The sequence below is a fragment of the Talpa occidentalis genome, unplaced genomic scaffold, assembly GCF_014898055.3.
Source record: "Talpa occidentalis isolate TD23 unplaced genomic scaffold, MPIMG_talOcc4v2.1 talOcc4.3, whole genome shotgun sequence".
Lineage (NCBI taxonomy): Eukaryota > Metazoa > Chordata > Mammalia > Eulipotyphla > Talpidae > Talpa > Talpa occidentalis.
The window spans coordinates 34,935,524-34,962,846 of NW_023603184.1; the positions used below are offsets into that span (position 1 = coordinate 34,935,524).

General features: G+C 43.9%; 1 long non-coding RNA gene and 1 pseudogene across 1 annotated transcript; one reads left to right on the forward strand and one right to left on the reverse strand.

The window, feature by feature from the left end:
- Nucleotides 1-19,518, reverse strand: part of LOC119255551 (interferon-induced very large GTPase 1-like) — a 31,109-nt pseudogene extending 11,591 nt beyond the window's left edge.
- Nucleotides 18,193-26,996, forward strand: LOC119255552 (uncharacterized). The gene is made up of 3 exons (XR_008553495.1): nt 18,193-18,427; nt 24,001-24,113; nt 25,658-26,996. It is a non-coding gene; the product is annotated as an uncharacterized LOC119255552 (long non-coding RNA).
- Nucleotides 26,997-27,323: the final 327 nt, after the last annotated feature.

Genomic DNA, 27,323 nt, shown 5'->3' on the forward strand with positions numbered 1-27,323 from the left:
TATATAATTTTATATATCATTTTACATATGATATATAATGGAATATTATTCAGTCATGAGAAAAATGAAATCCTACTATTTGGAACAACATGGATGAACCTTGAGGGTATTATACTAAGTGAGATAAATTAAAGACAAATACTGTACATCTCTTACATATAGAATCTCATAATAATCAACCATGTAAGAGCAGAGAGTATATTGGTGGTTACCAAGGGCTGATCAATTGGGGATCAGTATTTTTATATATTACTTTATTTTTATTATGTATTTAGTTTTTGTGTGTAGAAGAACTGGGGTGGAGGCCAGGGTTGTGGGGGTTGAGAGGATTCACCAGAGCCAGAGTGGAAAGCAGAACAGATGGATTTGTAACAGGATGGTCCCCAGGAAAAGGGGAAGTTCCAGGTTTCCTACCCCACCCAAAGGAGGGTGGAGCTGAGCAGGGAGAGAAGAAACTGCAGAAGAGACTGAGGAAGGAAGGAAGCAGGATGGAGTCAGATGAGACCTGGAGGAGGCACATGGAGCAGAGAGACATGTGAAGAAACTGCGCTTGCTCCTTGGTCATGGACTGGGTGACACAGACATGGGTGAGAGACCCATTGGGAGGTGACAATGGCAGCTTTTATCTTGGTTTCAATTTTGTTCTTTTCCTCCAAGATTTGTCTGGCTGTTTCTGACCCTTTTCTGTGGGTCCCCACTAGAAGTTGCTTCAGTGGCAGGTTTTCAGCCTCACTCTGGGCCAATCCTGTTTGGGTGGACTTCTACCCATGAGGTTATGGGTAATGATATTCTTTGTCTTTTCTGTATTGTTCACTAATTGTATCAAAGTTCCTTCCCATTAAAGTCTTACATGTTTTGTGTTGATGCGGAGGATGGCAGAACCTATTTAGAGCAGGCAGATTTGGGGGTTCTAAGGTACCCTTCTCCCTGCCCTGTAACAGATTTGCTGAAAGGCACTTCTAAGGGGAGCAGTGGGTGAAACAGGAGAGGTCCACTGCACCATTGGGTTAGCTCGCTGGCCAGGGATTGTACTCAGGCCCCGTGGTGACAGTGCTGAGACTAACCCTGAGGCCATTCTGGAGGCCTGCAGGATTTTTTTTTAGGATCACAAACTTGGAACCAGGAGATAAATAAGTCCTGAACACCTAATTTACAGTGTAGTTATTATGAACCACACTGTCATATTATAAACATGGAGGTTACTAGAAGCATGTATCTTATTTGTCTCACCACACACAAAAAATATTATGTGATACGATAGAGGTGTTCACTAAGTCTGGTGGTAACCACATTGTAATGAATAAATGAATGAAATTAACACATTGTGCACCTTGGAATAATGTGATATTATATGTCATTTATATCTCAATAAAAATATATAATCTTAACCTTTGTCAACATTATCTTTGTATTATGAAGAACCATGTATGTTTTATGAGCTGTGTATGTATACTGAATTACTGTGTATATACTCATGTGATCTTAATTTGCGTATGTAGACCCAATGGCTCTCTTTTATTCAGTATTTCATCAAATTTTCTACAGTTGCCTTCACGCTATATCCTGGATAGCAGGTGAGATGAGAGTTCCCATGTTTCAACCTCACAAGTGGCTCATCTTCCCTTCTTCCTATAAACCCTGTCCTCCTGAATGTCCCTGCCATACTTCTAAGTCAGTGGGTATCCAATTCATTCCTTTTTCTCCTTCATAAAGTTCACAAATATTTTCAGTCTACCCAATGAGACTTCTTTCAATTTCACTTCTTGTCATATGCCACCAACTCTCCCTTTGATCTTGCCTTCATCATGTTTTTATTGGGTTGCTGTAATCATTGTCTCATTTTCAGTTATTTTCTTTTTTCTTTTAAAAGATTTATTTTATTTATACACAAACTGCGGTACACAGTCAGTGGGGCTTCTCTTTGTTTTGGTTATAGTCTCTTTTGCTGTTCTCAACCTACTAAAGATAGAGCTTCCATATGGTCCAGCAATTCCACTCCTAGGTATTTACCCAAAGGACACAGAAACATCAATTCCAAAGAGCACCTGCACCCCTATGTTTATAGCAGCACTATTTACAATAGCTAAGCTTTGGAAACAACCCGAATGCCCAAAAATAGATGACTGGATCAAGAAGATGTGGTACATATACACCACGGAATATTACTCAGCAATCAAAAAAGATAAACACATGCAATTTGCAGCAACATGGATGAAGCTGGAAGGGATCATGCTCAGTGAAATAAGCCAGAAAGAAAAAGAAAAATACCGGATGGTCTCACTCATAGCAGGAATCTAGAAAACCTAAATAAGGGACCAGGAAAAAGAACAACTATAAGAAAGAAAAAATCAAAATCAACGAACAACTATGAACCAGAGACATACTGTGGGGAGGGGGACAGGGAAAGGAGGGATTGGGGTCAAAATAAAGGGTTTGCAGTTGTGTGGGGAATATAAAAATAAAAGAAAAAAAATAAATATGCAAAAAAAAAAAAAAAGAACGGGGGTACAGGCCAGATGCACAGGAGGGTGAGAGGATTCACCAGAGACAGAGCAGGGAACAGAACAAGCAGACTGATAAAACACATTGCTGAGGGGAGCAGCTGGTGAGACAGGAGAGGTCTGCTGTGCCATGTGGGTTGCTCTGAGGCTAGCAGGGATCAAACTGGCACTGCAGAGGCTCCGGACAGCTTCACAGCGCTGCGCTCAACCGCCTGCATCACCAGCGAAACCCCTCATCAGTTATTTTCATCTGTGCTTTCCATCTTCCTCATGCTCACTAAAATTTGTAACTAAACTGTAATGGCATCTCAGCAACTGAAGCTGTGGACGGCAAAATAGGCTGCTTTCAATGTCACTTTGGGCTATTGTTTGTTTTGATTTAAGGTTAATTAAGAACCAGTCAGTATAAGAAGGACTGTGATCTTCCTTTGTGTCCTTGAGCAGGAGATAGAGCCTGGATGAAATATACCCTCCTGTAACAGAAAGATAGAAGGCATTCTCATCACCAGGTGTAGGGAATTTATGGCTGAGAAGGCAGTGAACAAAATTCGTTACTTCTTTTCTAGTCTATAAACCCAAATCTTTCTTTTTCCTGTCAATTCTTTGTCTGAAAGTTATACAAGCTGGATGTTTTGTTCGTTTTGCTGGTTCCCATAATTCTGGGAAACCTGTACATGTAGAATCAAATTTCCCCAGGCTGGGGCCTCCCTGGTGGTGCAAGGGATTAAGACACAACCTATGAAGCTGTCCCCAGCCTCTACAGCACCAGTTCGATCTCCTTGCCAGCCAGGGAGCTACCCACATGGCGCAGCAGACCTCTCCTGACCCTCATGCTGCTCCCCTCAGCAGCGTACTTCAGTCAATCTGCCTGTTCTGTTCTCCACTCTGCCTCTGGTGAATACTCTCACCCCCCCACACACACACCTCTGGCCTGTACCCCAGCTTTTGTATGCATGTATAAATAAAACTTTGAAAAAAAAAAACAATCCCCCCATGCCCAAATCTATTTATCTCCCTAATGTCAATTTAATTGTTTTATTAGCCGAAGAACATAGATTTGGGAGAAGGTAAACGTTTCTTTCCCCAACAAGGCCAAACTTTCCAACTGAACATACCTATAATAACCAGAAAAAAAAAAGTTAGAAAGGCTCAAAGAATTACTCAGTACTGAAGAATATTTATTGGATAGAACATAAATAATTGGAAGCATTAGTGACTGAACATTCCCATCACAAATTAAAGCAAAATTTAAGACTTCACAAAGGACCAAACAGGACAGACAAAAGAAATCCTCATTCAGGCATATAGTGAAACCATAGAAACTATAGAAGAACACCAAGAGCAAAGCATTCAGAGAACAGTTTATCTTCAAGCAACTAACAATCAGAGAGCGAGCTGAATCCTCAATAGAGTGGGTGGAAGTCAGGAGACAGTAGAATAAAATAATTTATTTTTTTTGTGATAGCATCAATTTCAATTCTAACACTTGAAAAGAATATAAGGTTAGTCTGGTAAACTTCAGGAGACTGTTGTACACATGCAGTGAAGTACAGCTGTGCAGTACCACTACTCATTGTCCTGAAATCAGCAACATACTTTTAAAATGCTTAATCACAACATCAGAATTAAAAGCAGAAGCAGAGGCCAACCCCTGTTATACCAACAGCAGTGAAAGGTTTTACTTTTCCTACTTGCCATAACAGTCAGAATCTTGTAGGGGAAGTTGGAAGTAATTTCAGATTCTCAGCCTGTTGTACTCAACTGGGAAGTTTTCTTGAGAAGATGTGACCTGTCAAAGGTGGTACAACTGGACCAGAACAGCAAGTAAAGTTTGACCAAGTTTCAGTATTTTCTCTTTTTGTTTCTGTTAGTTAAAAGTGAACAGTGAACATGAAACCCTTATCTTTACATATACACAAGGTATGCTGTGAAAGCATATATGCTTACAAACTTTATAAAAGTACCTGTTGGGGGCCTCTATGGTGGCGCAAGGGGTTAAAATGCAACCTATGAAGCTATCAGCAGCCACTGCAGCTGGAGTTTGATCCTTGGCCAGGCAGGGAGCACCCAGATGGCACAGCAGACCACTCCTGACTCTCCAGCTGCTCTCCTTGGCAGCGTACTTCAGTCGATCTGCCTGTTCTTTTCCCCACTCTGTCTCTGGTGAATCCTCTCACCCCTCACACCTCTGGCCTGTACCCCAGTTCTTGTATGCATAAATAAATAATTTTTTTAAAGTACTTGTTAAGTAGTTTGATAAAAAAAGAAATATATAGGGGACTCCATGGTGGCACAGAGGGTTGAGTGCTGCACTGTGAAGCTGTCTGCAGCCTCTGCAGCACGGGTTTGATTATCAGCTTACCAGGGAGAAAACCCATATGGCACGGCAGACCTCTCCTGCCTCGCCCGCTGCTCCCTTTAGCAGTGTCTTTGGTCCATTTGCCTGTTTTGCTTCCCACTCTGTGTCTGGTGAATTCTCTCATCCTCCTGTGCCTCTGACCTGTACCCTAGTTCTTATATAAATAAATGTTAAAAAAAAGAAAGAAAGAAATATATAAAGGTTGGGCCTCCCCGGTGGTGTGGGGGATTGAGTGCAGTGCTGTGAAGCTGTCTGCAGCCTCTGCAGCATGAGTTCGATCCCCCGCCAACCAGGGAGATACCCACATGGCACAGCAAACCTCTCCCGTCTCGCCCACTGCTCCCCTCAGCAGTGTCTTCAGTCCATCTACTTGTTCTGCTCTCCACTCTGTCTCTGGTGAATCCTCTTACCTCCCATGCCTCTGGTCTGTACTCCAGTTCTTGTATAAATAAAAAATAAATCTTTTAAAAAAAGAAATATATAAAGGTAATAGTAAAAACATTAATCATCTTTGACCCTAGAAATATCAACTCCATATTTCATTTTATAAATATACTAAGAACTAAATATACTGAGAACATAAATATACCCAAGTCCTGAATGAGTCCAAATATTGGGCTACTTAGAATTATTATCATTTAACAAGTAGGAGTGATAATAAAGACTTTTAAAGTAGTTTTTAATCTTTAACTTGAAAGATATGTCTGCATTGTGGGCACTGGGAGACAAAGGTGAAGGATCGGTACAGGTTAGATGTTTCTCATGTTACTGGAGTCATTTCAGTATATTTAAGCTTAACTAAAGTTGACAACAAATTTTAATTAAAATTAATCATTCACATTATCGAAAGCTCCCTTATGTTCATATAAAAATCATATTAAAAATTAACACAAAACTGCCTATGTTTGTAAGCAGAGTAACAGTAGGTAATAGGAATCCAGAAGTTAAAGAGTTCACAGCCTAAGTCCTGGGCTTGGCAAACAACTGTTCAGTCATAACTGGAAACTCTCTTGTCCTGCGGTACACAGATTATCTTGCTGGGCTCTGCTCTATCACTCATCATACACAAGATCCTATGGTTGGTGATAATCTGTCACAAGAGAGACCTGAAAGAACTGGATGGTGCACAGCCACTTGTCCATGCCGCCTCCACCAACCAACAGAAGCTGGTACTTCTGATCAGAACTGCCCTGACTATTGGTTGTCTCCGTGGGGAAGCTGTCAAGCCCAGTCTGGTTGCTCTGTGCTGCTGCCTGCCCAGGTGGGGCTCTGGGGCCATGTTTGGCCCCAGCACAGGCTACTGGGGCTGGCTGGTCCCATCCCACAAGCAAGGAAGTGCGCTAGAAGGACCAGGGGCACCAGTGGCAGGGGTCATGCACCTCTAAAGGTCTCTGCAGTGCCTGCTGAATGCAGCCTCCAGCACTGCCATCTCCCATGGAATCCTCAATCTATCGAAATAAAATTAAAAAATTAGGATTCTATCAAGAGAGATGTCCTTAAAGAACTGCAGTAGAAAAACAATGATTAGAAACAACAAATTCACAATTTGCCACTAGGTGATACACACGGAAGCATACTAAAGTGTGTTTTTCAGAAGGAAAATGTCACCAATGAAATTGAGAGGTGAAGGAAGAAATGATGAGAAACAAAATGGATACATATATAGAAAATTACATAAATCAGAGGGTTTGACATATTTGATATTGTTGAATGCAAGTGGGAATGTGTGGAGAAAATTTGTCTTGCCTCCAGGTCCATATAATTTTAGGGGGAGAGGTCAGAGATCTTATTGACCTCCCTTATTGATATCTTTTGTCAAGATGCAATTTCACATGCAATTCATGTTGCAATATTTAGTATAGTTTCCAAAAAGAAAAGAATGTATAATTATCAGAGGAAAAATGAATTAATAAAAAAACTTAGTTACACAACTTATCAAAACTTCTGTAGTTTAGTTAAACAGTGTGTAGAGGGAAATTAACAGCAGTGAACATACTTATTGGAAAAGAATAAAGATATGAAATCAATATCCTGAGCTTCCACCATAGGAAATGAAAATTAAATTAAAACAATTAGAAAAAGAAATAATGAAAATTAAGTCATAAATCAATAAAATTGAAACAATAAAGAAAATCAAAATCAAAAAAGAAAAATAACAAAAACAAAATCTGGTTCTCTGAAAAGTTTGCTGATAAGCAAACTAGGAAAAAAATGCACAAATTATTGTACTAACATTAAAGGATAGCATTAAAGGCACTATCCTAGAGACATTAAGAAGATTTTTAAAAAGTGGCTCTAGGAACCACTCTCCATTATGAGATGATCCAATTCCTTAGACTCTACCAAACTTTACGGGAAAAGAAAAATAGCTTGAATAGGCCTGTGCCTACTTAGAATTTTGAATAAATGATCAGCAACTTTCAAAACAGAAAGCACCAGCTCAGATGAGTTCACTAGTGAGTCTACCAAACCTTCACAGTAGAAATTGTACCAGTTATCTACAATCTCCTTCAAGAAGAGAAGTGGAGGGAGTGTGTACTAAACGTCTCTGTGAAGCCAACATTACCCCAGCACCAAAGCCAGACAAAGACACTGCAGAAAAAGAAACATAAACCTGTAATTTTCATGAGCAAAGTATTTGCAAGTTGAACCCAACAGTGTATAGATGAGTTACACACCAGGACACAGTGAGATTTGTCTCAGGTAAACAAGCTGGTACCACATTTGAAAATCATTTAATGCAATACATCACAACATCAAGTTAAAGAAGAAAAATCACATGGTCATATCAATAGTTGAAGAAAAAAAAATCTGACAAAATCCAATACCCATTCATGATGAAAACGCGAACTAGAACTAGAGGGGAGATTTCTAATTCTGATAAAGATTTTACAAAACCCTCCAACTAACATTTTAATCAATGGTGAGAAATTAAGAACTTTATCCCTAAACCCAGACTGTCCCTTCCCTCATTCTATCAACATCCAATTAGAAGTCCAACTAAACACATTCTAAGACTAGAAAAGAAAATAAAAAATACACAGAACGAGAAAGAAGAAATCAAACAGTCTCTGTTTGCATATAACATGCTTGTCTATGTAGAAAACTCAAAGTATTATTTCATGTACAATAACATAGCAAGGTTCAGAATCAAAGGCTAATATTCATAAATCATTGTTTTCCTATATACCAGCACTAAGTAAATGCAATTTGAGATTCAAAACACAGTATTATTTACACACACAAACTATGTAGTTAAAAACTTAACAAAATGTGTACCAGATCTATGTAAGATTAACTACATACACTATATAAGGAAAGCTACAAAACTGATGGAAAAAAATCAAAATTGTACATAAATGGAGGGAAATTTCATGTTGAATAGAGTTGTCAGTTCTTTCCAACTTGATCTAGAGTCAATGAAATCTCAGTCAAATCCCCAGCATGGTATTTTCTGGCTGTCAGCAATTTGATTCCAAAATTTTTATGGAAAAGCAAAAGGCCTAGAATAGCCAAGAAAATAGTGAGGTGAAAGACAAAGGCAGTACCGATACTCTTGGACTTCAAGGCTTACATTAGTCATAAAGTTATGAAGACAGCGTGGTAATGATGAAAGAATGCACAAGCAGATTTGTCACATAGCACAGAGGATGCCAAACTAGACCCCCAGTGATATAGTCAACTGATGTTGAGAAAGAGTAAAGACAAGCCAGTGAGGAAAAGGAGTTTTTAAACAAATTGTGTGAGGATAACTCGTACGTGGAAAAAAAAAAAAAAACCTAGGCGGACAATCCTTGTGAGCAAGCTGGCAGTGGTCCTCTACCCTGCATTATCTCTCCTTTCTAATTAATATGTAATTAAAACTATTGGAAATAATAAGGAAAAGCTGTCTATATGCAAGAAAAGCAAGGTATATGTTTCCAGAAAGAGAAGGGATGTGGAGCACATTATGTTAAAGGAAAAGAAGGTGGTTTTTGTCCTATATAGGTACATAGGAAAAAAAATGGGGAAAATCTGAACTTGAGAAAAAATTGAAGAGGGTTTACGGAAAAGGAATTATATATATTGCCAAAGTGAGTAAGATTAAATGAGTTTGTTATAAGGATTTAAAAAGTAAATTTTAATATCAATAGTATACTTATGTAAAATTACTTTAATTTCTTTCATCTGTTGAAGGGCAAGGTTTTCTTGGGCTGTGGTCTACTCTTTTTTTTAAAATTTTTTTTATTTTTTATAGAGGCATGTTTGTTTATTTGTTTATTTGTTTGTTTGTTTGTTTTGTTTACACATGCACTGGGTACAGTCAGAAGCACGGGAGGGTGAGAGAATTCACCAGAGCCAGAGTGGGGAGCAGAACAGGCAGAAGGACCGAAGTACACTGCTGAGGGGAGCAGCGGGCAGCAGGAGAGGTCTGCGCGCCATGTGGGACCCTCCTCTGGTGGCCGGGGAGCAGCCGGGGATCGAACCAGCGCCGCAGAGGCCGCGGGCAGGTTCGCAACCCAGCACTCAACCGCTGCGCCACCGGGGAGGCCCTGGTCTACTCTTGATAACATATTGTGAAAGGTTTTTCCTTACTTTTTTAGGTAATCAGCCTAAAAGGCAAAGATTTTGTGTTTGATCAAAATAATGCACTATTCTATTTTTATCATCAGGTCTTTGCTTATTTAGGTAGACCTAGTGTTCTTAATATCACAAGAGCCTTGTGATATGACTAAGCTTTAGCTTATCTAAACAAGTTACGTTTCAACAGGGTTGGGTAGCAGGCCAAGCTGGTCTGTCTCTCCAAGGCCATCCCTGAATACCTGCGTATTTCCCCCTTTGCCTGTCTCCCCTCTCGCCCTCCCCCCTTGTCTGGGGACTTTGCAGCAAATGGGCAAATGGTTGTGCCTGCTGTAAAACTATGAAGACAGTTTTTTTAATGTATAAAAGAAACCCTCTATCTTGAAACCAGGGCTCAGACAGCATGGCGTTCCCAGGTCTGAGACCTCATGCATGGGTATATAATAAAGCTTTTCCTGACCTCACCATGCCTGAAGTACTGCTTGTTCTTCCTCTGCCTGAGTAAAAGGCCAGAATTTCTGTAACATTGTTACAGTAGATTTCACTCAGGGAAGCAGGCATCACTCAGAGGAGGAGGGAAGCTCTTCATTTACACTGGTGGGCTGGCTGGTGGGCTATGCACTGCTGGCCCAGAGGAGATAGCTCTCTCTCTCAAAGTCTGAGCTGTGAGCAATTAGATTACAGAGTATTTATTGACTAAAGCAGTGGTACTGTCAGCAGGGACACAGGAAACAGGGTGCATGTGGCCTTGAGGGCACTTACAGCTGTTCCCTGAAACTGTCAGTCCACAGTCCATGTCCCAACTTCAGCTTCTCAATAGGTCAGCCTGACATTTTCTACTTGACTCCCACCCACCCACCAACAGTCTTCTGAGATAATCCATTTGTTTTGTTCTTCAATGAAATTCATCATATTGAAAGGCCTCTGTTTGCTTATCTAATTCTTTTTTGTTTAGATTCTTGGGTTTTGAAATTGCTGAAAATGTAAGTGTTGGATGAAGCCAAGACTGTTGTGGGTGGTGTCCCCTGGAGGGGGTTGCTGGTGAGGACAGATAGCCCCAGGAAAAATGCTAAAAAGTATTAAATTTGGTGGTGGGACAATGGATAAGTAATATAAGGGCCTGCAGAAGGGGAAGTGGATTCATTCAGTCTTTGGGATTTATTTTCTGCTCTTCAGCATCTGGGGTTGGCAAATTTCAGCCCCCACAGTGCTGATCTTCCAGAAGGCTCTTGAGGGCCTCTGAAGGTGGAGACCTCCAGCAGCCAATCTCAGAGAGGAAAAGTTCAGAAGCTTTGCAATTAGCCAAGCCACTGAAACTGTTCCCGGTTTTTGTGCTGTCACAGCCTGTCCGGAAAGGCGAAGACCCAGAGCTGGGCACCTCGCCAAGTTGCGTGAGTGTGGCTATTAGTCAGGTTTCAAGATCAAATGTGTGAGAACATGTGCAATTCGAACCTCCATGATTTTCTGTACAAATGCCAATCTCTTATAGCTTTAGGGGTTTTTCTTTTCTTGTTTCTTTTGCATTCTGTGCTAGGTGTTGTATCTTTTCTGTGTCCCCTCTACTGCTGTGCTAGAGTCTGCAGAGGACAGTCTATCTGGTCCACCTCAGACTCACTCACGTGAGCACATTTTCTCTATAGTAGTTTCCCCCATATCTTTGTTTTTAGCCTCCTGAGGTCAACAACAGCCCCAAAATGGTGTGTACAAGAACATATTTCAGAGAGGGAGACACATCCCCATAACTTATATTACATATATTGCCACAATGGGTCTATTCTATTACTAGTCATTCTTGGTTAGCTCTGCATGTGCCTAATTTATACATTAAACTTCATCACAGGGTGTGGATAAATGATTTTCAGGCTTTTCTGCCCTCCCACCATTAGGATTGCCCTGCCCTGCATTTTGTTACATTGTTATAGTTATGTTGTTTACTTCTGTGGGCCATGACTGCAGTACTGAGATAGAGTCATCAGGAGAAGCAGACACCGGAGGGAAGAAAAGAAGGACCCAACGCCAGGAGAGAGAAGCCCAGAGTGAAGACTTTCTGGGGGCTTGGAGGCTTCCTGGCTCCCTGGCATCCCTGCCTGCCATGTACCTGGCTATACCTGTGCCTTCTTTAAAACAAAGAATAATAAATGTCACAACCTCGGCAGGAGGGCAAATAGACCCTTGGATATTCTTGAGAAAGATGTGATGATTGTTATCTTCCTGCCTTAATGCATATGCTTATGCACTCTCACGGTTTGCTTGAAATGTATAAATAAAGGGCTGCTGAGACCCTCAGCAGGATGATGCCTGCACCCTGATCGAGTGTTTGCGTCTCCTCATTCCCTCTCCCCTGCATTCTCTACAATTGTGCTGATGCCATCCCATCCTTCAGGAACCCCTGACACGCAGGCTGCTGCGGCTGGCTCACAGCATTCCATGACTCAGGTTCAGGTACCTTGCCATCTTGGCTCACAGAACTCAGAGGACACTTACTTATTGGGTTAGCATAATGGATTAGCATAATGGGTTACTTTAACCCATTCATTAGAGGATATGATAAAGGATACAGATGAACAACCAGATGAAGCACTGCCTCAGTAAGTTCTAGGGAAGGGGACCATGAGTGCAAAATCTTCTGTTGTTAGGGGAAAAGGATGTCCTAAAGCTAATTCCATACAGGCTTTGTGGACTCCACCCCACTCCAGACCAAAGCTATCAAGACACTGGGAACTACAAATCCCATCACCACTGAAGGGAAGGTTGCTGGAACCTGAGGGTGGAATTAGGTAGCCAGGTTTGTTATAAACCAGACATGTGGGCTTTGGGGGGTTCCCTTTTTGGCTCTCCACCAGTTCGCAGCGCTCGGCCAGCTCTGGGAGTGCCTTTGGGTTTCCAGGTCAGCGGATCAGGTAGGATGCATTAAAGACTTTATTTCCCTATTTTTTCCCTGAGTTCTACATTTCCTAATTTCCCTTTCCCTTGTAAATAAACCTTTTATTAACCTTTTGTGTGTGCCTGTAGTGGAGTATTAATAAGTCCCTTTGAAGCGTGCGGGTGAGGACCCACAGCCAGGCAACCCGTTCAGTATCGGGGCTGCTCCATAACAGTTTGGCGCCCAACGTGGTTTCCAAGCCACAGCCATGGTGGACTAGCCCAAAGTAATTTTCCTTGCATTGGTCACCATAACACACTAGGTTTGCAGGACTTGCAGTGAAAATCTTTGTTTCACGTCTTGAAAGGTCTGGTTTTTTTTTCCCATGTGTGCGTACAGCTTTTGTGGGTGTGGTTTTGACCCAAACGTGGCCTCAACCATGAGCTTAAGTGGTTTTATCCCTAACTTGAGTTCTTTCAGTTTTTTTCCGGCCTTGAATTTAAGTTGCCTTTTTCCGTTAAATATTACCACCAGTTTTATAAGTGTAAATAATTGGATTAAACCTAGTGTATGGCGCATGATTTTACTTCTGTATACATATGTGGGTGGTTTTCAAGCCATCCCTTTACAGTCTGTGCTTCTGGGTGTTTTTCTGGTAATGTGCATAGGTGCCATTTGTTACATTCTTGTTTCTATGAGAGGTAGATGTTCTGCTTCACATACTGAGAATGTGCTGCAACAAATTCAAGCTCTAAGCTATGCAACAACAAAATTAACAGGCTTTTGATATAACTATTAAGAGTATAAGGGATGAAAACCGAAACGTTGTTGAGTCAGCTTTTAAAAGCATGCAGGATCAAGTGCAACAACAAAATCAGGCTTTTGATTTAACTATTAGGAGTGTGAGGGATGAAAATCATAACGTTTTTGAGTCAGTTTTTAAAAGCATGCAGGACCAGATACAGGCCGCCCTCCATAAATTGGATATGGCAGAGGCTCAGCTGATGGCACAGAGAAAGGATAAACCTTCCCTTTCCCCTGAGGACTGCAGGAGGGTGGAGTTAGAAGAGGAGGAGCATCATTTGCTAAATACCTTAAACACATCAGGACAAAGGCCTTCTCCACATGACGAGGTGCCCCCTGACGCCCCTCCCGCGCAGACTCCTGAGGCTTCACAGCCTCCATTGCCCTCCGGGGAGGAAACAAAAATGGCATCTCCTCCCCACACTAGAAGCAGCACCCATTTTGGCAGGAAGGATCACCCTGAGGCAGGACAGTTTCCTCTCCACCAGTTGCCAATGGGTGGCTTGAATGAACAGGGGCGACCTGCTGGGTACTTTTGGTTGCACCATCCTTTTAGCACTGGAGACCTCCTAAATTGGAAGAGCTCGGTCTCCCCATACCGGCAGGCTCCTAAGAGGATGGTGAACTTGTTTGCCTCCATCTTCGTCTCCCACTGCCCTAACTGGGCAGATATACAGTCAATGTTACATACTTTACTAAGTCTAGATGAGTGGAGGATTGTAGTCAGGAAAGCCAGGGAGGAGGCTGACCATCTCTGCCAACAGGATAGACAATCCCCAGAGCCAGAGATTGCTGTCCCAGAGGTAGATCCTGAATGGGACCCCAACAATGGAGGAATGGCGATGTTGGACCTGTATCAAAAATGTTTATTGGTAGGACTGGAGCAGGGAATCCCCAAACAAAAAAATTTTAACAAAATATTAGAACTTGCACAAGGGGCTAGTGAGGACCCATCAGAGTTCCTTGAGAGGATTATTCAGATGTATACAAACCACATGGATATTAATTCAGATGCCCCAGAAAATGCTCATTTGATCACTATGGCGTTCATCACATATAGTGCTCCAGACATAAGGAAAAAGTTAATAAAGGTGGACGGCGTCACAGAGATGAGTCCGTCCCAGGTGGTGGACTTAGCATTTAAGGTTTATAGTAATAGAGAGAACAGGAGAGAGGACAGGAGACTGAAACCTGCCACTTTTTTCATACAGAGAGCACAGGACAGGGTTTTGGGGAAACAGTAATGGACTGAGACGTGAACCCCTAGGAAGAGATTAGTGTGCTTTCTGTAGGGAAGAGGGACATTGGAAGTACAGTTGTCCCAGGTTACAGGGAAGTGGCAGATGCAGTAATTAAAGAAGGCAGGATAGAAGACTGAGGACACCACGACAGGATAATTCACCCAGGGGTTACAGGAGGGAATATAGAAGGAGAACACAGAACCGGAACCAAGGAGAGAGGAAAGAAGACAAATGTTAGCAAAGAGTAGAGGCTCAGATGATGATAGGGAATACAGACAGAGAAGGAATCAAGAGCCCAGCACAGAGGACAGGAGACAAGTGATAGCACAGAGTAGAGCCTCAGGTGAAGATAGGAGGGAATAATAGACAGAGTAGAAGGAATCTGGAGCCAAGTATGGAGGAAAGGAGACAAATAATAGTTCATGGAGAAGGTTCAGATGATAAATAGGGGTGCCTGGGGGCTCCACTAGATCTTAAGCCCATTAAAATAACCCCCTCAGAGCCCTGGGTAACCCTCACTGTCAGGGATCATCTGATTGATTTCTTGGTGGACACTGGAGCGACATACTCAGTTTTGAATTCAAAGTTAACTAAAATGAGCAAAGAGACTGTAGCAGTCACTGGGATTACGGAGAGGTCACAACAGAAAGCCTTCCTACAACCTTTGGAGTGACGGCTGGGCACCACACAGCTCCAGCACAGCTTCCTGTACATGGAAGAGTGTCCATTCCCTCTACTTGGTCGTGACCTTTTAAGTAAGCTCAATGCACGAGTTATATTCTTGCCCAAAAAGCAGAGGCTTCATCTATAGTTACCTCCAGAGCATGCTCTGCAGTTCCAGATATTACTTACTTCAAGATGCTCCACCAAAAGGTGAAATTTTACCTCCAGAAATTGTTGAAAGAGTAAGTAAATGGGTATGAGCTGATGGTACCCCAGGATATGCATGGAATGCAGAGCCTGTAAAGATGGACATGATAGAGGGGAGCAAAACCCCGAGGAGGAAACAATACCCCTTAAAGAAGGAGGCCTTGAGGGGAGTTGAGCCAGTATTGAAAGGTTCCTTCAATGTGGACTTATTCAGCCCTGCCGCTCACCGCACAACACTCCAATTCTGCCAGTGAAGAAACCCCATACAGGCGAGTACCATTTTGTCCACGATTTAAGGGCTTTTAATGACATTGTTCAGGATTTACATCCCACTGTGCCTAATCCGTACACCCTATTAACTGCCATACCTGGTGACTTTGAGTGGTTTTTGGTATTAGTCCTGAAGGATGCCTTTTTCTGTATCCCAAGAGATGTCCAAGATCAACTGCTTTTTGCCTTTGAGTGGGAAGACTCTAAGTCCAAGAGCACTCTCCAGTATTGCTGGACTGTGCTTCCACAGGGGTTTTAAGAACTCCCCAACTATTTTTGGGGAAATACTGGCCAGGGATCTCAGGAAGATTCAATTAAACCAGGGTGTCTTATTGCAATATGTAGATGATTTATTGATTGCAAGTCCAGACTACGAATCTTGTCTGGAAAATACCATAGTGGTACTGAACCACCTGGCAGAATGTGGCTACAAGATGTCATCTAACAAGGCACATATATCTAAACAAACGGTGACATACTTGGGGGTTAAAATTAAGAAAGGCAGATGGAGCCTGATGACAGAAAGAAAACAGGTAATTTCAGCCCTTAGAGTCCCCAGCAACAGGCGACAGTTGCGCGGATTTTGGGGTATGGCTGGGTTTTGCAGGATTTGGATTCCTAATATTGGATTACTACCAAAACCCTTGTATGATGCTCTCAAAGGCCTGGACTCTGAACCTTTGTCTTGGACTCCGGAATGTCAAAAGGCCTTTGATGAGATAAAAGTAAAGTTGATCTCAGCACCAGAATTAGGGCTTCCAGATCTTAGGAAGCCATTCAGACTTTATGTACATTAGAGACAGGGGTTGGCCTAGGAGTGCTAATCCAATTGTTGGGGCCATTTCCCCTAACACTGTCAGAATGGAGTTGGGGGGTGTCTGAACCTGGTACATGGCTATGTGCACCAACCTGGAAGTTCTCCAAATCCCATGATATTGACATTTTATGGAGGTTTCCTCACACATGGGCCATCTACTCTGAGTTCCATTCTTAGCCTCTCCCCCTTTTCTGTAGAATGGAGAGATGTAGGTAGGACTGAAAATACCAGGCCTGTCATCATGGCTTTGTCTCTCTGGTGACTGGGATGCATCGAAAGCAGTGCTTAGAAGAAAATATTTTACATTGTATGTACAATAGCTATTAGAAAAGAATAAAAATTTAAAATCACTATGCTAAGCTTCAATTAGGAAATGAAGAGAATGTTAGATCCAAAAAAGCAAAGAAATAATGAAAGTTAGAGCAGATGTCAATGAAATTGAAGACAGGAAATCTTTCACTTACAGGTGGAGCATGGGAAAACCAAACAAAGGGTCAAGAAAAACAGAACTCACAAGCTGACCATAGACTTGAAGCAAACAGCAGGGGAGGAGGAGGGAGAGTGGTCAAAAAAGGGAGGGAAGAGCACAGGGAGTGTGGTGATGTGCACGGGTGCTGTGGTGGTGGGAGAACTACGGGGACGACACCTGAAGGGAGAATGGTGATGTAAGAAAATAAATTATATAAAAAAAGAAAGTAGGAAATTGATAGACAAAACAGTGAAAATCATAAAATCTGGTTCTTTGAAAAGATGAACAAAACTGATAAGCCAGACTGAAAAAAAGAGGGAAGACACAAATCACTATTATCAGAATAAAATAGGGTTATGAAGAATCAACCTATAGACTTTCAGAGGATAAAAAAAAGGAGCAATATGAGTAACAGTGCTCACGGAATTGACCAACGGGGTGAAATGGATCAATTCTTTGAAAGACACACTCTACCACTCTACCAAGCCTTAACATGAGAGGAAATAGATAACCTGAATAGGCTCATTAAGAATTAATGACTTTTCAAAAGAGAATGCCCCTAGATGGACCAGATGAATTCACCAAATAATTCAGGAAGAAAAATGTACCAATCACCTGCAACATCTTTCTGAGAGTAGAAGCAGAGGCACGACTTCCTAATATGTACTATAAGGACAGTATTAGCAGATAACAATATCAGAAAAAAAGGTATTACAAGAATGAAAATTATAAACCTTTATCTCTCATGAACAAAATGTTAGCAAATCAATGCAACAATGCATAAAAGAATCACACCCTATCACCAAATGGGTTTTATATCTGATATGCAAGCTGGTTACACATTTGAAAATCAGCTAATGTCCTTTATCACATTATCAAATTAAAGAAGCAAAATCCATGGTTACTACATGTGATGTTATAGATGGTGAAAAAGCTTTTGATAAAATCCAGCACCCACTCATGAAAAAGTCTAACAAACTAGGAGTAAAAGAGTACAGTGCTAAAATTGATAAAGTACTTTTGCAAAACCCTACAGCTAGCATTATTCTCAATAGTGAGAAACTAGAAGATTTCTCTCCCAAACAAACAAGACTATCCAGCATCCCTCTGGAAGTGCTAGCTAATGGTTTAAGACTAGAAAAGAAAAGAAAAAAATACACAGATCGGGGAAGAAGAAATAAAATTGTCATTGTTTGCAGATGACATGATTTCCTGTCGGGGCCCAGACCTGGGGCCCAGACCTGAACATCCAGGTTCTTGCCTGAAGCAGGTACTGAATGTTAGCTCCAGTGAAGGTTTCAAGTTTCCTATGGTGACTGAACCCTTCCCCTGCTTGCTCCTTGTGGCTTGTTTGCATTGGTGGTCTCTCCTTGTTCGAGATAACGAGAGACCTCCTCCTCTGAACCCTATATAACCTTGTACACATTTCTGAATAAATGAGACTGGCGATGATCCTGGCTTTGTCTCCACTCCTCACGTACCCCTGTCCTATACCAAGCCCCTGCTTCCTTCCCCGGGTACTGCGTTGATCTGCCAGGCTGGCCCGGACATTTGTAGCCCAGCGTGGGGCCCGGGTACGAGGAAGAACTACAGAGGGAGAAGACGCCCGAAAAAGAAGCTATAGCTCAGGAGGAAGCCTTACCGACGTGGGACCCTGCTGCGTCGTGGATAAGGTAAGCTCAGGTACAGCGTCTGAATCATGGGACAGGAATTAAGGCAGCATGAAATATATGTGAAGCAATTAAAAGAGGCACTCAGGACGCGAGGAGTCAGGGTCACAAAAAAGGATCTACTCCACTTTTTTGATTTTGTTCAAGACCTGTGTCCTTGGTTCCCTCAAGAGGGCACAATAGATCAAAAAAGGTGGAAACGGGTAGGAGATGCTTTCAATGACTTCTATGAAGCCTTTGGCCCCGAAAAAATTCCGGTGACAGCATTCTCATACTGGAATCTAATTAATGATTTAATTTCAAAAAAGGAAGCCTACCCTGATATTAAAGACACCATTTGCCAAACAGAACAACTGCTTAGAAGTGCTTCCCCCAGCACGGCAGGGGCCCCATCCCCCAACGATCGCTGTGAGGACTTAATTTCCTTTCACAGTGATGCGGAGGACAATCCATCCAAAGAAGAACAAAAAGAACCCTTAGGGGAAAATGAAAGGGCCTCTCCCGACCGCCCCAAAATAGAAAAGAAAAACAGAATATATCCTTCTTTAAGCATGTTTACCTGTGGCTACAAACCCTCCTTGCTCATCTGAAGAAGAGGGCAGAGTGGTTCCACTGCTTAACTCCAGTAACGACACGTAAGTTGCTTTGCAACTCGCTCCGCAACTTCTCCCCCCTCCCGCTAAAGGGGAGGATCCTGAGGCAGGCGAAGCAGATTGGAGCAACCTCGAGGAGGAGGCTGCCCGTTACGATCCCCACTCTCCTCCTTATTACACGGCCGCTGTTGCCTCTGCGCCCTCACAACTCGCTGACCCTAATCTCTACCTTAAAACCAAAATCGCCCACCTGGAGGAGCGCATGCGCCTACAGGCTCGTTGTCATAATCTTTCCCTTCAGCTTCAATAGATCCAATTAACTTCTTCATCCAAATCAGATCCCGCTCCGCCATTACAGGGGAGGGGTGACGCCGAGGCCACTTCAAAGCCGCCGTTAAGGGGCGGGCTTGAAGCTGACGTCACCTTAAAGCCGCCATTATGGGGCGGGGTTAGCGCCGACGCCATTTTATCTCCTCCCCCCACGGCTCCCGCCGCTTTGTCTGCTTTCCCGCCTCCCAAAAAGCCCTTTTCCGCGGCTTCTGTCATTCCTGTTATTGAAGCTCCAGATGTTCAAGGCCACCTCCACCGCTATCACCAGCCACATAATTTTCAACATTTAAAGGAATTAAAAACCGCTGTTACCCAATATGGTGCTAGTGCCCCTTTCACTCTCACAATTCTTGATTCTATCGCAGAAGGGTGGCTCACTCCCCTAGAATGGCAAACCTTAGTAAAGGCTGCCCTTGACGGCAGAGATCATTTACTTTGGAGAACTGAATTTCAGGATCTCTGTAGGGACCTGGCCCGAGAAAATAAACGGGCTGGAAACCCATGGACTTTTGAAATGCTCACAGGCTCCGGGGATTTTCCTAAGTCGGAGGCTCTACTTGTGGCCGATCCTGGCCTTTTTGCTCAGATCTCTTCTGCAGCCACCAGAGCATGGCGCAAACTTCCTGCCAAAAACAATACTGGAATCCCACTGATTAAAATAAGACAGGGTACTGGGGAGTCCTTCTCTGATTTTGTTGACCATCTGCAGATTGCTGCAGAGCGCTCCCTAGGCTCCACCGCTGCCACTGCTGACTTAGTGAAGCAGTTGGCTTTTGAAAATGCCACTCCGGCTTGCCAAGCGGCTATCAGGCCCATAAAAAAGAGATGTTTCTGACTACATCCGCATTTGTGCCGACATTGACCCTTCATATCAACAGGGTTTGGCCATGGCGGCAGCGTTTAGCGGTCAGACTGTGGCTAATTATATTAAATCAAAAGCGGAACGCTCATGGGGTTGTTATAAGTGTGGCAAACCTGGCCATTTTTCAAAGGCTTGCCCTTTGAACCCCGCACAAGCCCAGCAAAGAGTCCCTGGGCTGTGCCCCTGCTGTAAGCGCGGCAAACACTGGGCACGAGAGTGTAAGTCAAAGATAGACATTCAGAGACAACAATTCCCGGCCCAGTCGGGAAACGGGAAGAGGGGCCAGCCCCAGGCCCCAAAACAAGCTCTTGGGGCAATCCCCTTTGTTCCAGCGACACCCACAAATCCTTTTCAAAACTCTGCAGAGCAACACCAGGAAGTGCAGGATTGGACCTCTGTGCCACCTCCTATGCAATATTGACCCCTGACATGGGGCCCCAGGTCTTAAGGACAGGGGTTCGTGGCCCTGTATCACAGGGTATGTTTGGCCTTATCATTGGCAGAGGCAGTGTGGCCTTACACGGTCTTAAGATTTTCCCGGGTGTTGTTGATAATGACTTTAAAGGTGAAATAGGAGTTATCGCTGAGTCAAAAAAACGTTCTTTCTATCGCTAAAGGTCAAAACATTGCTCAGCTAGTGCTGTTCCCCTTGGTGCCCACAGATCATGTCAGCCTCTCCCCCTTTAGAGGGAATAAAAATTTTGGCTCCTCGGACACTTTTTGGGTTCAGCCCATTACTGCTAACAAACCCTCACTTACCCTTATGTTAGATAATAAGCCTTTTACAGGAATAATTGACACAGGAGCAGATGTCACCATCATTAGGCAGGAAGACTGGCCATCTACCTGGCCAACTGTTGCCACCATAACCAACCTTCGGGGTATAGGCCAAAGTCATAACCCTTGCCAAAGCTCAAAATATCTTTCTTGGAAGGATCCCGAGGGCAATTCTGTTCTTTAAAGCCTTTTGTTCTTCCACACTTACCAGTCAACTTGTGGGGAAGGGACTTGCTTTCTCAGTTGGGGATGGTTATGTGCAGCCCTAACGACATTGTCACTGCCCAAATGCTCAATCAAGGTTTTGTCCCAGGACATGGATTAAGGAAAATGGGCCAAGGTATTCGACAGCCCCTCCCTGCCACTGGACAACAAGACAGGAAGGGACTAGGAAATTTTTAGTGGGTGCCACAGACAAGCCTGCACCCTTTAGACATGCCGATCCCATTGTTTGGCAGTCGGAAGACCCTGTCTGGGTTGATCAGTGGCCCCTATCTTATGAAAAGTTACTTGCAGCCTACCGGTTAGTGCAGGAACAAGTGGAGGTGGGTCATGTCGTGCCCAGTTCTTCTCCCTGGAATACACCTATTTTTGTTATTAAAAAACAGTCAGGGGCATGGCGACTCCTCCAAGATTTAAGAGCTGTCAATGCAACCATGGTTCTCATGGGGGCTCTTCAACCGGGCCTCCCTTCCCCGGTTGCCATCCCAAACTGTTTCTACAGGGCGGTGATCGACCTCAAAGATTGTTTCTTCACCATCCCTCTCCATCCTGAGGACTAAAAAAGGTTTGCATTTAGTCTTCCTTCAATTAATTTCAGAGAACCATTGCAACGGTTCCATTGGACAGTTTTGCCCCAGGGCATGGCTAACAGCCCTACTCTATGTCAAAAGTTTGTGGCACAGGTTCTTCAGCCTATTCGTGATTCTTGGACCCAAATGTACATAGTCCATTACATGGACAACATCCTTGTGGCTGGTGCCGATGGCCAGTCGGTTCTGCAATGCCTAACCCAACTGCAGGATCATTTGACAGCTGCAGGACTACAAATCTCTCCTCATAAGGTCCAGCTTCAGGACCTGTTTACCTATCTAGGTTTCCAACTTTCCAGGCCCATGATTACTGTCCGCAAGGTGGTTATCCGCAAAGATCACCTTAAGACTCTTAATGATTTTCAGAAACTTTTGGGTGACATCAATTGGCTGCGGCCATATCTAAAACTTACTACAGGTGACCTCAAGCCCTTATTTGATGTTTTACAAGGGGACTCTGACCCAAAATCCTGTAGGGCCCTCACCCCTGCAGCAGATCGGGCATTACAATTGGTGGAACAGGCCATAGCTGATCATTTTGTCTCAAGCATTGATTATTCTCAACCTTTTGTGTTGCTGATATTCAACACTACCTTTTCGCCCACTGGATTTTTTTGGCAAGACAACCCAATTCTCTGGGTTCATCTACCCTCTTCCCCTAAAAAGGTTCTCCTTCCATATTTTGATGCCATGGCAGATCTCATCATTCAAGCTAGAGAGAGCAGCCGCAGGTACTTTGGGAGGGAGCCTTCCTCGATTGTTCAGCCATACTCCCGTGCTCAGGTGAATTGGCTCTTACAAAACTCAGACTCCTGGCTCATCGCATGCGCTTCCTTTTCAGGCGAAATTGACAATCATTACCCTCCCAATAAGCTCCTGCAATTTTGCAAGTTGCATGACTTCATTTATCCCCACCTGGTTCATAATGAACCCCTCAGTGATGCGCTACTCATCTTCACTGATGGATCTTCTACAGGCCAAGCTGCCTATGTCTGTGAGGGTAAGGTCACACGCTTGAGCACCCCCTTCTCTTCTGCCCAACTGGTGGAATTGCAGGCCATTATCACGGTGTTGTCCACATTTCCAGATAAATTACTTAATATTTACACTGATAGCGCCTATTTGGCGAACTCTATTCCCCTGCTTGAAACAGTCTCCTATATCAAACCAGTTTCTTCAGCTGCACAACTGTTCTTGACCTGCCAACAACTTATTCAAAAAAGGTCGGTTTTTCTGGCCCATATCCACGCTCACTCGGGTCTGCCTGGTCCCCTGGCAAAAGGAAACCTGTTGGCAGATGAAGCCACACGGACGGTAGCCACAGTCCTGACTTGTAATTTCAGCAAGCCCAGGCTGCTCATGAGCTTCACCACCTCAACTCTCACTCATTGCGACTTTTATTTAAAATTACTCGTGACCAAGCCAGACAAATTGTAAAAGCCTGCTCCACCTGCGCGACAGGCCTTCCTATGCCCCATCTTGGTGTTAATCCCAGGGTCCTTGTCCCTAACGCCCTCTGGCAGATGGATGTAACCCATAATTCTCAATTTGGTAATCTTAAGTATATCCACGTTATTGTGGATACTTTTAGTGGGTTTCTCCTTGCCACCCTTCAAACAGGTGAAACCTCTAGACATGTTATTGCACACCTGCTCTACTGTTTCTCCATTTTGGGGATCCCAAAACGTATTAAAACTGATAATGGCCCATGCTACACTGCAAAAGCCTTCAAGAATTTTTGCTCTACCCTGTCCATTCACCACGCCACGGGCATCCCTTATAATCCTCAAGGACAAGGCATAGTTGAGCGTGCCCATCTTTCGTTAAAAACCACCACCCAAAAGATTTTACATGGTTCCTGGTACCCCTCTAAAGGTAACCCCCGCAACACGCTAAACCATGCTCTGTTCATCCTCAATTTCTTGAGGCTTGACGCTCTGGCGAAAAGTGCGGCTGATCGTTTCTGGCATACGGAAACGCAAAATCAATTAGCAATGGTAAAATGGAAGGACCCTTTGGACAATGCTTGGTACGGCCCTGACCCAGTTCTGATCTGGGGAAGGGGATCTGTATGTGTCTTCTCACAGACTCATGATGCAGCCTGATGGTTGCCTGAACGGCTTGTCAGACAAATTGATCACAAGCACCAACCCAGGGACACTCAACCTCCCTGAGGTATCTTTTATTTTTGATTTGTTACAGCATGGTGACCGCTTCCTGGCTCATCCTCTGTGCTGAGGTGTTACTTTTCTCCTCGGCCTTCGCCGGCTTTGGAGACACAGGCCAACTGATGTCCTTGACTGAAGCACTGTACGGTAAACCTTGTGATTGTAAAGGGGGTTACATGAAAATGTCGCCCACCAGCTATACCTCTCAGGTGACCTGTACTGGTGCCATTGCCTACTTGGTAACCGCTTGCTATGGGCCCACAAGCCGTCAGGCCTGTTACAAGTGCCTGAAAACCTCCGTGAACCTCTCTCCGGGCGGGCGGTGCCCCTGCACCAGTTTTCTTTCTTCAGTCTGAGACAGGGCAAGCTAGGGTTATTAGGCAGTTTTAGGGATAGTGCAGGAGGGGACCTCTGAAAATTCAGGAAGGCTTCAGAGATAAGGACGAGCAAGGAAATGAAACCAATTCCACTGGGAAAAACAAACATCCTAGCACCACAGATAATCTTGTTAAGGATGGTCCTGGTTTTCTTCAGATGATAAGATAAAGTGTAAAGATGCTCACCGGGAGGGCTAGACCATAAAGATAAAGATATAACAAATGGGGAAAGACAGACCTGTTAGATAAGGAATGTGAAGATCTCCCACTCAGTAGCAAATTAAGTAAAACAGCCAAAAACTGACCAATCACAAAGAGACTGGTAGAGCTTTAGAATAATCAGGGAAAGAAAGTATATATTCCCTGAGATACGACTTCACTTTGGCTTCCTTGCCCCTCCCAGGCCTGGTTCCCTGGCCTGGGAGTCCCACTTTATTTCTGTTCTTTTTTCTCTTCAATAAACTTTTTCTTCTAAACAAACCTGCGCTTCTCGCTTGCTTGCCTGAGCGTCTGCGAAGTTCCTGCTGCGGCTTCGTGAGACACCAACCCGTGGGGGGGTCTAGCGGCTGGGGCTCAGCACTGCCCTGCAGCCTGAAATCCCATCCTGGCTGGGAGACTAGGCCTGACAATTCCAGCATCAAGTCCACTCCTTGTGTTACAAGACTTTTTCTCAATGCACGGCCAATTATAATAATAATGTTATAGGACAGGGAGAGGGGCAGCCCAAGCCCCGCAAACCTGCCTATTCTAAATGGGTTCTGCCATCCTCCGCATCAACACAAAACATAGGAGACTTTAATGAAAAGGAACTTTAATAAAACTAGGAAACAATACAGGTAAGGCAAAGAATCTAGTTTCTAAATCAAGCACCCAAAGTTACCCATCCCCTCGTGGGTAAAAGTCCATCCAAATGGGATTGGCCCAGAGCAAGGCCCCAAGGCCTGCCACAAGTCTAAAGCATCTTCCAGTGGGGACCCACAGAAAAGGGTCACAAACAACCGGACAAGCCCGGAAGGAAAAGAGCAAAATCAACATCAAGATAAAAGCTGCCATTGTCACCTCCCCATGGGTCTCACCCACATCCGTGTCACCTAGTCCACGACCAAAAGACAAGCGCAGTTTCTTCACGTGTCTCTAGGCTCCATGCGCCTCCTCCAGGTCTCCTGGCTCCATCCTGCTTCCTTCCTCAGTCTCTTCTGCAGCTTCTCCTCTTCCTGCTCAGCTCCACCCTCCCTTGGGAGGGGCAGGGAACCTCCCCCTTTCCTGGGGACCACCCTGTTACAATAAGACTTATTATACTGCTGTTCTTATCAGGAAATCCCCTGCAAGTCGGCCACTGGCCTCTACCTTGCTGACCACCTGTGGTGCTAACAAAAAGGAGAAATGCTGTTTCTACGCCAACAAATCAGGAATCGTCCACAATAAAATCCGACAGTTACAAGATGACCTGGAAAGAAGACACCAGGACCTAGCTGAAAACCCACTCTGGACCGGTCTCAACGGACTCTTACCCTACCTTCTTGCCCTCATGGGTCCCCTATTAACCCTTTTGATATTGGTTGTCATGGGTCCTTGCATTTTTAACAGGATAATCTCTTTTGTAAGACAACAGATTCAGGCCCTTCAGGCAAAACCCATTCAGGTACATTACCATAAGTTGGAGATGCGAGATAAGGGAGGCTCTTACTCAGACATATGCTCAGTCTGAAGAAATAAGACCCCCTTCCCCTGTGCGATGGACTGGTCAGCCAATGACGGGTAAGATCGGGGGCATACTCAAAATGGCTTGAGGTGACAGGCGCATTCCCCGAGGGGTTTTGTCTTTTCGCTCTCCCATCAGAAATAATACAAAAGGAGGATCTGTCTGGGCCCAGACCTGGGGCCCAGACCTGAACATCCAGGTTCTTGCCTGAAGCAGGTACTGAATGTTAGCTCCAGTGAAGGTTTCAAGTTTCCTATTGTGACTGAACCCTTCCCCCTGCTTGCTCCTTGTGGCTTGTTTGCATTGGTGGTCTTGTTGTAGAGCAACCCTGATACAAAACGGGGTGCCTGACTGTGGGTCCTCACCCGCGCGCTTAAAAGGACTTATCAATGCTCTACTGCAGGCACACGTGAAAGGTTAATAAAAGGTTTATTTACAAGGGAAGGGGAAATGAGGAAATGTACAGCTCTGGGAGAAAAGTGGGAGACAAAGTTTTAAATGAGTCCTACCCGATCCACCGATCAGGAATCCCAAAATGGCGCTCTCAGAGTTGGCCGCCAGCCAGGAGCGATGAGGCCAGGAGGCGAGCGATCGCGAGCCAGCGAGACCCCAAGGCCCACGTGTTTGGTTTTTATATCCAACCTGGCTGCCCAACTCCACCCTCAGGTCCCAGCCACCCTCCCTTTGGTGGTGATGGGATTTGTCTTTCCCAATGTCTTGATGGCTATAGTCTGGAGTGGGGGTGGGGTCCACAAAGCCTGTATGGGATTAGCTCAGGACATCATTTCCCCCTAACAGTCTCTCCTTGTTAGAGATAACAAGAGACCTCCTCCTCTGAACCCTATATAACCTTGTACACATTCCTGAATAAATGAGACTGGCAATGATCCTGGCTTTGTCTCCACTCCTTGCGTACCCCTGTCCTATACCAAGCCCCTGCTTCCTCCCCCGGGTACCACGTTGATCTGCCCGGCTGGCCCAGACAATTTCCTATTTATAAATTCCCAAATTGTCAACAACAGCAAAAGCCCCAGACTGATAAGTGATTAAACAAGTTCATAGGACAGAAGGATTAATATAAAAAAGCCAATTGTTTTTCTATCCATTAGTAACGAATAAGTGGAATGAGAACTAAAAATACAGTGCCATTTACATTAGCGTCTCTCAAAATAAAATACTTAGGTAAAAACTGACGTTATATGTACTAAATCTATGTGAGGAAAAACTGGAAGACTGTTGAAAGAAATTAAAGAACTAAATAAAAGGAGACAATTCATG